At 41.1% G+C, this 13,774-nt stretch overlaps 1 pseudogene; it reads right to left on the bottom strand.

Moving 5' to 3' along the window:
* Positions 1-12,610: 12,610 nt before the first annotated feature.
* On the bottom strand, positions 12,611-12,903 carry LOC122473653 (annotated as a pseudogene).
* Between the last annotated feature and the right edge of the window lie 871 nt (positions 12,904-13,774).

Here is a 13,774-nt window from a genome sequence, read left to right as displayed (position 1 = left end):
CCACCCAGGCGCCCCGAGACATCCTTTATTCTTAAAATGCAAGGTCTTTATGTTTGAATGATAAGTATAGGCAGAGACTCAAAGAGCAAAGACCTTCAATTGATAGGATTATTTTTTATTTTTATTTTTTAATTTTTTTTTCAACGTTTTTATTTATTTTTGGGACAGAGAGAGACAGAGCATGAACAGGGGAGGGGCAGAGAGAGAGGGAGACACAGAATCGGAAACAGGCTCCAGGCTCTGAGCCATCAGCCCAGAGCCCGACGCGGGGCTCGAACTCACAGACGGCGAGATCGGGACCTGGCTGAAGTCGGACGCTCAACCGACTGCGCCACCCAGGCGCCCCAGATAGGATTATTTTTTAAAGAAGCACATGTGAAGTTATTTTGGGAATAGAGTCTGAGTATCTTTTTTAATGTTTATTTTGAGAGAGAGAGAGAGAGACAGAGCACAAGCAGGGAAGGGGAAGAGAGAGAGGGAGACAAAGAATCTGAAGCAGGCTCCAGGCTCCCAGATGTCAGCACAGAGCCCGACGCGGGGCTCGAACTCACAAACTGTGAGATCATGACCTGAGTCAAAGTTGGATGCTCAGTTGACTGAGCCACCCAGGTGCCCTGAGTCTGAGTATTTTAATGACTAAGTTGTGGCAATGAGAAAGCGATATAAGAAGTTTTTCAAAGTTAGTATTTTCTGTTTCTAAATATTCTTTTGCATTTTAACTTTGACTACTACTTGCATTATCTGCCTAGCAAGTAAACCACAAGTTTAAGAAGTTAAACAGTGTTGAAAGCACTCAAAGGTATCTCTAAGAGATTGCACTGCTTTGTTTTTCAAACACAATGTGTGTGTATGTGTGTGTGTGTGTGTGTGTGTGTGTGTGTGTGTGTGTGCTTGTACTGATATGCTACCATAAGTCCTACCTATGAACCTGAATGTGGGTCTGTAAGTAGTACATCTGGACATAGGGTCCTGAGAGGCACGGATGACTCAGTTTTCTTTTTTTGATCCTCCTAACTAACATTACAGCTGTTGAATAAATGTTTACTGAACACTAACACTGCTAGATGTCTGTAATTCTTCGAGATACACTTCCGCATGTTACTTTCTCTTAAAGAGGACACTATTGCTTCTAGCTCACGAAGAAGTGACTGCCCCAACTGCCTTCCAGTTATAGTCAGGCTGCTCTACGCTGTGTTTCAGTAAATTTTAAACCATTTCTCTCTCCCTGGCTTTCAGTGCCTTAACCAGTGGCAGAACTAGTGGGAAAGAGATCTGGGGACAAACTATGCCAATGCATGACTGCATGCCCTTAGTTTAGGGGCTGAAAAAAACACACAACTTCAAAGGGAATATGGACAAGGAGGGAAAGGTTGGGGAGAACAGGAGAAGGAAACACGAGGATGAGGGGCCACAGGGAACTAAGGGTGGTACATGGCTCCTACGGTGGAACTAGCCTACTGAATCTAACTAAAAAAAGTTCACAAAGCATTTTACAGACAATACTAAATTAAAAAAAAATTTAATGCTTATTTATTTTTGAGAGACAGACAGAATGTAAGTGGGCGAGGGGCAGAGAGAGAGGGAAACACAGAATCTGAAGCAGGCTCCAGGCTCTGAACTGTCAGCACGGAGCTGGATGCGAGGCTCAAACCTCGAACCCATGAACTGCGAGATCCTGAGCTGAGGTTGGACACTTAACCAACTGGGCCACCCAGGCCCCCCTCTTTTTTGTACACGTTATTTCACAGTAATTGAGTGAAGTAGATATCTTTTCCCAGAGAGGTTGAGTGATCTGTCCAAGATCACACAGCAAGTAGACATGTAGTAGAGCTGGCATATAACCTCTAACATCCCCATGTCACCAGACCAGACCACCGCTTTTTTCTCCGAGTGCATGACCGCCCTGTATACCATCCCTTTGCCCCCAAGTCTATAGACCCCACGATGAAATAAATATATTCCAGTACTACTTAATAACGGGTGAATGTAATCATGGGAGAAGGGGAAACTTGCTAGACATCAAGCAAACTATCATTAGTTTTCTCAACTGTACATTGTATCTATGAACAATAAGCTCTGAGAGATAAGCTGGGTAGTCACATCTTGAGATCTCTTGCTGTGTGTACGTAGATTGTTGGAAGCAGGAAACGACAAGAGCAGCCACAATAGTGATACAGCCTGACTTGTTGCTAAGCCTCGCCTGTGTGCTTCAGATTCTGTAAGATAAGAATTAGACTGTCCTTGTTTTACAGACAGGACAACGGAGACACATGGAGTTTGCTAGCCCGACGTTCACAGAGCTGGCAAGCAGTGGCATCCGGGGCACTCTGGCTTGGAGTCCTCTCCGGGCCAGTACACCATACAATTTTAGGTATGCGTCTCAAAACACAATAGTTCTAGGTGATTTTATGAGCAACTCAGTAACGTTCTTTGTATATATCTTATTATAAATGTATTCCATTTTATATTGTGTTTTTGGAGCTTTTTTAATTGGTAAATTCTTGACAATGACCAAAGGGCATCATTTTTCCTATGACACTTAAAAATATTCATTGTACATCTTTCTTTTAAATGTTTTTTTTTCAATTTATTTTTGAGACAGAGAGCGGGCATGTACATGAGCAGGAGAGGGGCAGAGAGAGAGAGAGAGAGAGAGAGAGGGACAGAGGATATGAAGGGGGCTCTGCATGGACAGTAGAGAGCCCGTTGCGGGGCTCGAACTCACAAACTGAGAGATCATGACCTGAGCCAAAAATCAGACCCTCAACCACTGAGCCGCCCAGGTGCCCTGTACATCTTTCTTTTAATTACTAAGGTAAATACAGTCCCAGGGTAAAAAGGAAGCTTAAATCTTACAGAAATACATAAGAAGACAGTTACAGTCCTGTGTAAATTCAGGGCCTCCCCTCTCCACCAATAATTACTAATAACACCATCAGCTCACTTTAGACCATCTCTGTTGTAAGGAGCGCACTTAAAACCTGAGTCCCAAACCTTCAGCAATGAACATTCACAATGTTCAGCTAATCCCACCCACTTAAGGCTTTCATGGCAACGACAGCAGGTAGACAGCACCCAGGCGAATTCAGTCAGGGCAACGAGCGTTTCACCAAAGGCTTTCTATTGCTTCCGCCCCTCAGCTGCCCCAGGGTCCCCTGAGTGGAGTCTAAGTCAGCATCTGCATGGCTGTGCCAGGTAACTTCCAAGTGGGAGTTTCCACCACACTGAGAGAAGAGAGAATGGAGGCCAACGAAGAGGGCCAAAGCTCAGCAAAAGAAAGAGAAAGAAAAACACAGGCAGACCCAGACATTCCGATGCTCTTCAAAGAAAATCAAGAAACCATTCTCTTGTTGCTGGCAAATTGGCTCTGAAGACAATTCCAGAGGAGAAACTTCCATAGTATTTGGGCAAAGGTAAATTCATTCAGCACATTTTATTATTTTTTTAAAAAAAAAAAACACTTTTGGGGCGCCTGGGTGGCGTAGTCGGTTAAGCGTCCGACTTCAGCCAGGTCACGATCTCGCGGTCCGTGAGTTCGAGCCCCGCGTCGGGCTCTGGGCTGGTGGCTCGGAGCCTGGAGCCTGTTTCCAATTCTGTGTCTCCCTCTCTCTCTGCCCCTCCCCCGTTCATGCTCTGTCTCTCTCTGTCCCAAAAATAAATAAACGTTGAAAAAAAAAAATTAAAAAAAAAAAAACAACACTTTTTTTAAATGTTTTATTTAGTTTTGAGAGACAAAGTGCGAGTAGGGGAGGAGCAGAGAGAGAGAGAGAGGGAGACATAGGTCCGAAACACGTTCCGGGCTCGGAGCTGTCAGCACAGAGCCTGACACGGGGCTCAAACTCACCAAAAGTGAGATCACGACCTGAAGCAAAGTCAGACGCTCAACTGACTGAGCCACCCAGGGACCCTCATTCAGCACATTTTAATAATCACCTACGGGCCTATGTCAGGCAGGCACTGTGTTAGGTGCTAGGAATATAAAGAGAAGCCATCTAAACATGCTTCCTGACACATGCTGCTTACGATATAATTGTGAAAATAGATATTAATCACACAAGTATAGTGTAAAATTCACAATGTAGTAATTGTTCAGAAGGAAAATAATACAATGATATTTTGAAAAGGAACTCATATAACAAGAGCAAAAATGAACTATTGGGACCTCATCAAAATAAAAATCTTTGGCACAGCAAAGGAAACAATCAGCAAAACTGGCAACTGACAGAATGGGAGAAGATATTTGCAAATGACATATCAGATAAAGGGTTAGTATCCAAAATCTATAAAGAACTTCTCAAACTCAATACCCAAAACCAAATAATCCAGTGAAGAAATGGGCAAAAGACAAAACCAAATAATCCAGTGAAGAAATGGGCAAAATACATGTCTTCTCCAAAGAAGACATCCAGATGGCCAACCGACACATGAAACAATGCTCCACATCACTCATCATCCCAGGAAATACAAATCAAAACCACAATGAGATACCACCTCACACCTATCAGAATGGCTACCATTAACAACTCAGGCAACAACAGATGTTGGTGAGGATGTAGACAGAGAGGATCTCTTTTGCATTGTTGGTGTGAATGCAAACTGGTGCAGCCACTCTGGAAAACAGTATGGAGGTTCCTCAAAAAATTAAAAAAGAACTACCCTACCACCCAGCAATTGCACGACTAGGTATTTATCCAAGGGATACAGGTGTGCTGTTTCAAAGGGACACCTGCAGCACTATTGACAATAGCCAAAGTATGGAAAGAGCCCAAATGTCCATCACTGGATGAATGGATAAAGAAGATGTGGTATATATATACAATGGAGTATTACTCGGCAATCAAAAAGAATGAAATCTTGCCATCTGCAACTACGTGGATGGAACTGGAGGGTATTATGCCAAGTGAAATTAGTCAGAGAAAGACAAATATTGTATGACTTCAGTCATACGAGGACTTTAAGACACAGAACAGATGAATGTAAGGGAAGGGAAGCAAAAATAATACAGAAACAGGGAGGGGGACAAAAACATTAAGAGACTCTTAAATATGGAGAACAGAGAGTTACTGGAGGGAGTGTGGGAGCGGGGAGGTGGGCTAAATGGGTAAGGGGCACTAAGGAATCTACTCCTGAAATCACTGTTGGACTGTAGGCTAACTGGGATGTAATTTTTTTTTTTAATTTTTTTTTTCAACATTTATTTATTTTTTGGGACAGAGAGAGACAGAGCATGAACGGGGGAGGGGCAGAGAGAGAGGGAGACACAGAATCAGAAACAGGCTCCAGTCTCTGAGCCATCAGCCCAGAGCCCGACGCGGGCTCCAACTCACGGACCGTGAGATCGTGACCTGGCTGAAGTCAGACGCTTAACCGACTGCGCCACCCAGGCGCCCCCTGGGATGTAATTTAAAAAAATAAATTATGAAATTTTTTTAAAAGAAAAAAAGAAAAGGAACTTATATAGATGACTAAATTGCTGCGTGCTAGGACTTAGGGGGAAGGTACTCATAATTTTAAGAATAAAGCTCACCTTCAGTTCTTGACATGACTCAGTAAGGACAGGGGAGAGTGTGCTCTTGTGATGCATGCTGTCCAGTTAGAGAAAAACCCACCAGATGTGTAACTGACTTGATTTTATGGATCTGGGGCCAAAAGTAATGACTGGCAACCTCTGCATTCGCCCAGCTTCCAGCTGAAGCTTTTTGATACTGATAAATAGTAATGCAGAGAGGGATCAAAGGGTAGAAAATGCACAAGGCAAATAAGGTTTGGATCAGGCAAGTTAAAAGGCAGATGTGCTTTGCATAACATCAGAGATCAAGACGGAGCTGCTGGTACCCAAAGGAGAGTTCAAGCAAGCAGTCACTGCTATCAAAAACAAAAGACTAACAATGTGATTTCCACGGCTTAGATCTGATAGAGAGAAATTTATGGAAAAGGGCTAGGCAAAACAGCCAACAATAAATCAACTTCTCACAATCCTATCAGGTGATGTTACCTCTGCCCTAAAGAGAAAGAGCGTTCCAACAATAACTGTGAGAGTCTATCAATGACCGCTCCCCTGATTTGCTACAGGCAAAAAGGAAAGATTTACATGTACTGATTTATAAAAAATTATAACGTGATATTTACGAAGGATTAATTCATTGAGTTGCTTGCCTTCAGCCAAATTTACTACAGGGAACTTTAATTTTCTTTTAATGTTTATCTCTAAGAGAGAGAGAGCGACAGAGCATGAGTGGGGGAGAGAGAGAGGGAGAGAGACAGAGACAGAGACAGAGACAGAATCTGAGGCAGACTCCAGGCTCCGAGCTGTCAGCACAGAGCCCAATGCAGGGCTCAAACTCATGAACTATGAGATCATAACCTGAGCTGAAGTCGGACGTTTAACTGACTGAGCCACCCAGGTACCCCTCTACAGAGAGCCTTAAACCATGCAGGGTTTAGGTGTTCCATTTTTATTTTAATAGCAATTTGTGGGCATTTTAACATTAAAAAGCTGGCATCAACCTCTTGGACAGGACAATACCCTGAAATTTCAAATTTTTCTATAGCATAGTCTGCTTTTGCCTGAAGTTCCCAACCCAGGATACAAAGATGGACTTCAAGGAGTCCATCAACCTTCTAAAATATCACATCTGTAGGCACTTTCTTATATTTGCACATATATATATATTCATAAAGTTTTATATACGTATGTATACAATTATATATAATCGATTACACATACAGACACATACACATGTAAGAGTGAAGAAATTTAAAATAAATGGAGAGGCACCTGGGTAACTTAGTCGGTTGAACGTCTGACTTTGGCTCAGATCATGATCTCACGGCTCGTGGGTTCAGGCTCTGCATTGGGCTCTGTGCTGACAGCTCAGAGCCTGGAGCCTCTTTGGATTCTGTGTCTCCCTCTCATTCTGCTCCTCCCCCGCTCATACTCTGTCTCTTTTTGTCTCAAAAATAAACATTAAAAATTTTTTAAAAAATAAATGTAGATATGCACATCATGTAAAATATTACAACAAAAATGATTTGATGACTAATAATAGTTACCCCCACTGATTATAAACACCTTGCAAGTAAAAACTGCATTCCATTTATCAAATATATAAACACCCTGCCTAGCATATAGCAGGTGCACAAAAAAAAAAAAGCTCAAATAAAGTGATTTCCCCAGAAGACCTGGACTAAACTATATATTCAATTAAAAAAAATAGAGTTCATAATCCTTTGATTATATAAGACATATATGAGAACCTCAACACAGATTGTTTATTTTGGGAGACTTTAACACTGAGCTTTATTAAAATATATTTATAAACAGATACTCTTGGCCTTTTTTTTGTAACTGCTCTTACTCAACTATATGACAAATACATTTGGAGATTTCGGAGGTCAGTCATATGATTCTCACCCCACATTCCAGCCCTTGCTTTTCAATGTCTGAATCCCACACAAAGGATTCACAACACACCCAGCTTTTTCACAAGATTTGACATGGGGAGTAGGAGGAAAGAAACCCTGAAAATGAAATATTCTGTGCAAAGGAAGTTCTTTGCCCTTATTTCAGTAAGTTTCCACCCCTCTTTCTGGTGGAGCCCTTGATCTCCTTTTCTTCTTCATCTTCTTCTTCCTTCTTTCTCCACCTTGACCTCCTTCCCCTTGCCCCAAATATCCATGAGCATTAGAAATAAAATGTGAAGAAATTTGATCTAGCTTATTAAATGGATACTAAAATGTCAGATTTTTAAAGAAATGTAACTTCACACCTGGAACTCTTTCATCTGCTCATTCTGCACATTTTGTCACAGGTGTGGAGACGGAGTCTTTTGCAGATTGCCAACCATCATCCAACTAAAGGAGTAAGATCAGAGTTTAAAAATCATCTAAAATTTTTATCTAACAAGGATACTTACATTTCCTGTTACTATGGATAAATTCACCACTAAAATACTGATTGATCCCAGATAATTGTATAAGATTTGACACGTGACAGAGAATAAGTAAGTTTACTGGAGCTCCAGAAGAAGACACCATGGGGCAAGTAGTAAAAGAAGGGGAGTTTTAGAGGGAGTCGGAGGGGAGGGGAAAGGTGACACTGTCGGCTTCCAGAGGGCTGTACCTCTCTCACTCACTGCTGTGTGGCAGAGAGCACACATACTGAAGCATGCAGTACAATTTCAATCTATATTGGTTGAATGAATAAGCAGAAAATGAAGCGCTTCAGCATAAAAAAACGCAATATCATCAAAGGTAGAGAGATGGACATGTGCATGCTTATTTAGGAGAATTGCAAATAGACCAGTTGAGCACAGGGTTTGAATAAAGAAACAGTGGGAGGTAAGTTGGAAATGTTACCTTTCCTCTGAACTTCCACAGTGTCCTCGGTTTATGTCTATTGTACCACTACCACGTAGCATGGTGAATGATGTTATTCTTGTCTGTCCTCCCCTCTACAAGGTGAGAACACTTTGCTTTGATTGTGAGACCAAGATCTCCATCTGCATGCCCAAAGTTTAACACAGGGAATGGACCAGCAAAAGGTCAACTTACACTGAATGAACAAATTCATGAATCAATGTATATTATCTTGTATAATGCTCACAATAATGGTGTACCTGATGTCAGACTAAGCAGTTTGGATTTCATCTTGAGGGCAACGGCTAGTATCATCATGTAGGTAAGAGTTGGTAGGCTGGAATGATGGCAGTGGACTTAGGAGTGGGTCTATGAATGCAAAGAATATTACATATAACCCCAAATGTTCATTGAAATGGACACCATGCTGCAAAAACCATTAATATTCTTGTTCTCTTGATCTGTTTCCAGTTACTACTCACATTATAAAAATATTTCTATCTATTTTGAGTTTAAAATATTCTTGGCTCTTACTTTTTATTGTCTGAGACCTTTTACTTTCTGTAGTACAATTATCTACGGCATTTTTAAACCATGTTTCATCATGTCCTTGAAATCTGACAAGTGCTCCATAATTTTGTTTAGAGGAACAAAGAGACTTATACTTAACCTGATAATTTCCACTGATTCCATCAACAGAAATTTCAACAGACAATGGGAAAACAGATTATCAGGTCAACAAACATTGTTTTTTAGTGTTCCAGGCTTAACTTACCTTAAAATTTTGATATGGAAATAAAAGAATGCTATTTTAAGAGAGTATATAGACACAGATCACAAATATATATATATATATATTTTTTTAAATAGCCTTAATTGGAGTCGGTTTTTAAGGGCTTACACAATAATTGTTTTGCCCTTGACAAGAAGTATTTCCAGGACACAACAACCATCTAGTTCTAAATCAAATCTAAATGCAATTATCAAGGTTTAAAGAACAGAAATTATGTCAAACCGTCAATATTTTATGTACATTGTGCTTTCCATAGTTAAATGTTCTTAGTTAACATGCTCAGAGTTAACATGTTCTTAATACTTATCAAACATTGAGAAGAAAGAGCTTTTCTTAGGAACCCATCCATTATCTGGCAAGTTAATATTTATTAAGCATTAACTTAGATGTCATGGAGTTAAACATTTTATATAATTAATTGTATTTAGTCCCAGAATACCCTTGTGAGATCAGCGTTATTATCCCCATTTTATAGGTGGAAGATGAGGCTTGACAAAATCAAGTGACTTGCCTAAAGTCACACACCTTGTAGCTGATGAAAGCAGTATGGAAGGATATGAACTCTAGACTCCAAAAACCTGTGTTAGAATAGTAGCTCCATTCATTAGCAGCTGCGGGTCCCTGGGCAATTCACTTACTTCCTGAGTCTTGGTTTTATTTTAAAATAGCAGGCAATGTAGACTAGTGGTTGGAGCATGACCTGTGGAGCCAGACTGCCTGGGTTTGAACCCAAGTGCTACCACTCATTGCTTGTGTGACCTTGGATAATCTAACTCCATATTTGAATTTCCTCGCCTGTAAAAGGTAGATGATGATATTAATAAGAACTACCTCAAAGAGTGATATACAATTAAATGAGTTAATAAAATGCTTAGAACTATGTGTCTGGCACATAATGTGTATATATACATATATATCTGTGTTAGCTATTAAAATAATTATGACCTATACCTCCCAGGATTGTTACAAAATACATAAAGGAAACATAAAAGCACCAAGTCCAGAGCAATGAAGATTCATTGAAAAGTTAACATTAAGATTCAAAGACAACGAGATCAAGATGTAATAAGACATGAGTAAAAGCTGTACTGCTATTGATACTTTATGGAAATTGTCAAATGCCTGCAGGGGTTAGATGATGCCCAAATAAACTGGCTGAGTTTCTCTGGGCCAAATTCAGAATTCTGTTTTTATTTTTGGTATGGGCTCTTTGATTCTGAAGGCAGAGGTCAGCTCAATCTAACATTGAGTGATTTTTGCACTCAGTGCACACATGCTCAAAGTTCCACTTAGATATAGTAGACTAGGACAGAGCATCTGGTTCCTTCTAAGTCTTCCAGATCCAAATGTTACTTCATTTGCATTTCTCCCACATGGTAGAATTCATCTTCAGAACACTAAGAATGAAGAGCAGGATCCCCGAAGTTTGCATCTTGTGTGTGGGATTGGTGTGCATCTGCTAGTAATAGAGGTTCAGGAAATGGTGGATTAAACCATTTCCTAGTAAGGAGTCCAGAGGTAGCCTTCCAGGGCCAATACTGCAGTGTCCTTAAGTCCTCAGGGACTCATCTGCTTTACTGTGCTAAGTGTGGAGAGAAATAGCTATGATTATGGTTGAGATTCCTGTTTGTGTTTACCTAGCTACCACATTACATATACAAAAGCTAGTCTGTTGGCACCAAATCCATGTTTCTTTGACTATATATTCTTCGTATCAATCTATTAGTTCATACTCAAGCATAGAAAATCCCTTCATTGAGGAGCGCTTGGGTGGCTCAGTCAGTTAAGTGTCTGACTCTTGATTTCGGCTCAGGTCATGATCTCCTGGTCATGAGATTGAGAGCCATGTCAGGTTCTGTGCTGGGCATGGAGCCTGCTTAAGATTCTCTCTCTTTGCCCTTCTCTTGCTCTCTCTCTCCCTCTAGAGGAAGAAGAAGAAGAAGAAGAAGAAGAAGAAGGAGGAGGAGGAGGAGGAGGAGGAGGAGAGGAGGAACAACCCCTTCAATGAGTTGAGAGGAAGTCTTCCACCTACAGAAAAAAATCACAAATAATAAAGAGTTTCAATGTTAGAGCAGTTGGTGCACTCATTTGGTAAGCATGAAGGAAGGCTGGCCTCCCCAGTTGAGGTGAAGGAGCCATTTATGGCTGTATAGGAGCTGGGGCTTAGCTGGGAATCTGGCCTGGCGAGAGTCTTGGGCATCCTAAACATGTCTAGGTCCAGAAGAAATAGTGAGAAACAACAGAAGTAAATTAAGTCTTGGCCAAGTATCACTGCTAAACAATTTGGTGGAAAGAAGAAGCAACCAGATGCTAAGTCTTAACAATCCAACGGCAAGGAAGAAACAGGGTGATAGGGTCAGGATCCCCTTTGTGATGGGGAATTAGAAGATCTACTTAAAGACACAAAGAGGACACAAAGAAAGCACTAACCTGATGTAGAAGCTTATATTGCTCCCCAAAGGGTGAGTTGTGCTAACTGTACCTTGTACTTTATTGTCAAGTGCTGCCTTTTAATGGATGGTTCATGGTTTGCCTTGGTATCACCACAGAGATTGACCTTGTCCTGGGTTCCCCTAAAGTCAGTCTGGCCAAGCTGGAAACCACATTTTCCTGAATTCCTTGCCCTGTATGTTTCTAGGTTAGCAGTGATTAATTTGGGACTTGGGAGACAGAAGTGAAATAGTGGCTATTACTCTCCAAAGGTCTTTGCAGTCAAATAGAATGAAAAACCAATGCAGAGGTGCCCAGCAAGTTCCAGTTTTCCTTCACTCTCTTCTGGCCCCCTCTAACTCTTTTCCCAACTACTGACACTGCTACTTTTAACAGAGCCCACGCCCACCACCAGAAACCTAGCTACAGACCCACAGAAGCAATAGTTATGGAGAGTCAATAACTGCCCATAGACTTCCCCATGAACTTCCCCTTTGTGTTTTTACTTCAGGTACTGGATGTTCTTGACTTCTCTTAACTTCCCTGCATCTTCTATCTTGTCCATTTGTATCAATGCTTTAAGAAGACAGATTTTTTATTTTTTTGTACCTTTTTTTAATGCTTATTTATTTGAGAGAAAGAGAGAGAGAGAGAGAGCGGGGAGGGGCAGAGAGAGGTGGAGACACAGAATCCAAACAGGCTCCTGGCTCTGAAATGTCAGCACAGAGCTGGAACTCACGAACCATGAGATCATAATCTGAGCTGAAGTCGGATGCTTAACCAACTGAGCCACCCAGGGGCCCCAAGAAGACAGATTTTTTTTCAAGATTAACCACCATTTATGCATTTGTATTTGGTAATGTTTATATCAATACACCAAAACTAAATTCTAGAGACATGCAATATCATTAGTTTGGATACCATGAGTATATTACAAAAGAGACATGAAAGTTGTTTACATGATTAAAGATTTCACAATTTTACTGGAATGGGGAGCTTCACTAAGCACCATTTCAATAATGATGTATTTTAGTCTACACACTTTCCAAAAATGTCACCACTTCTACACCAGAACTAATCCTTGTCATCTAGAACTACTTTGGTGCCTCCATACTCTGGGAGAAGAACCGTATCTCCAACTTTCATGCCAACTGGTTGAATCTCTCCACCCTTTCCTTTGGAGCCTGATCCAACAGCTTCTACTATTGCTTGAAATACTTTTCCTTGAGATTTTTCTGGAAGCCTAATGCCTCCTTTGGTTATAGTTTTGGCTGCACTCCTTTCAACTAAAACGCAAAGAGAGGAAGAAACTCTCTAAACATCTTGGTCTTGCCATGACTCCAGCCCCTCTCCCTATCTACACCCCCACCCACCCACCCACCCATTTTACTCTGTTCTGGAGCTGCCACTGCAGCAAGGAGACCTGAAGTCTGACCCTTGGGCCATGTGATCCATGAAGACTGATTAATGCCTTTCCGTCAGATTTCCAGTTCCTCCTTCTGGACCTTTGTTTCCTCAGCTTCTCCCTCAGTTGTGCAGGGTCTAAATCCTATAACACATCTTTCATTCCATACACTCATGATGGTTGTGCTTCACTGACTAGTAAAGGTCTTTCTAATCTGAATGGACTCTTGTTCATCTAGGAAGTAGCCATGTCTCCTTTGATCCAGGAACCCCCCTGCTATGTCTCAGGATCCCTCCTATCTCCATAGGGAGGAAGGAAAATGCAGATGGCTGAAAAGCTGAATTTCCCAAGTCAATGAGGTAGATAGTCTCTGACTCATCCTCCAGCACACATAGAACTCTCATAATAGAATGTTCTAACTTTATTTTACCTCTGCCTTTCCCAAACAGCAATTGGTCTCCTGATCTCCTTTGCAGGGTAAGTAAAATCTGCCTTGATTTTCTGTGGCAAGCAAGCATGGGCATGTAAGGTTTGAATAAGAGAAACGGTCTAATGGCAAGGGAGAGTGTAGGAATGAGAAAGAAACAAGTAGTTTACTCATCAGGACTCATTGTAAGTGACACTAATCACCCAGTTCAAGCTAAGTTAAACAAAAATGGTAAGTTATTATTTCATACAATTGGCAAGTCCAATGGTGATCCTATTTGAAGTCTAGCTGGACCTGGAGGTTCCAGTAGGTTAAACATGCAACTCTTGGTTTTGGCTCAGGTCATGATCTCATGGTTCAT

This window comes from Prionailurus bengalensis, chromosome B4, assembly GCF_016509475.1.
Source record: "Prionailurus bengalensis isolate Pbe53 chromosome B4, Fcat_Pben_1.1_paternal_pri, whole genome shotgun sequence".
Taxonomy (NCBI): domain Eukaryota; kingdom Metazoa; phylum Chordata; class Mammalia; order Carnivora; family Felidae; genus Prionailurus; species Prionailurus bengalensis.
Note: the sequence above shows the minus strand (reverse complement) of the source record. Positions and strands in the feature narration are given on the sequence as shown.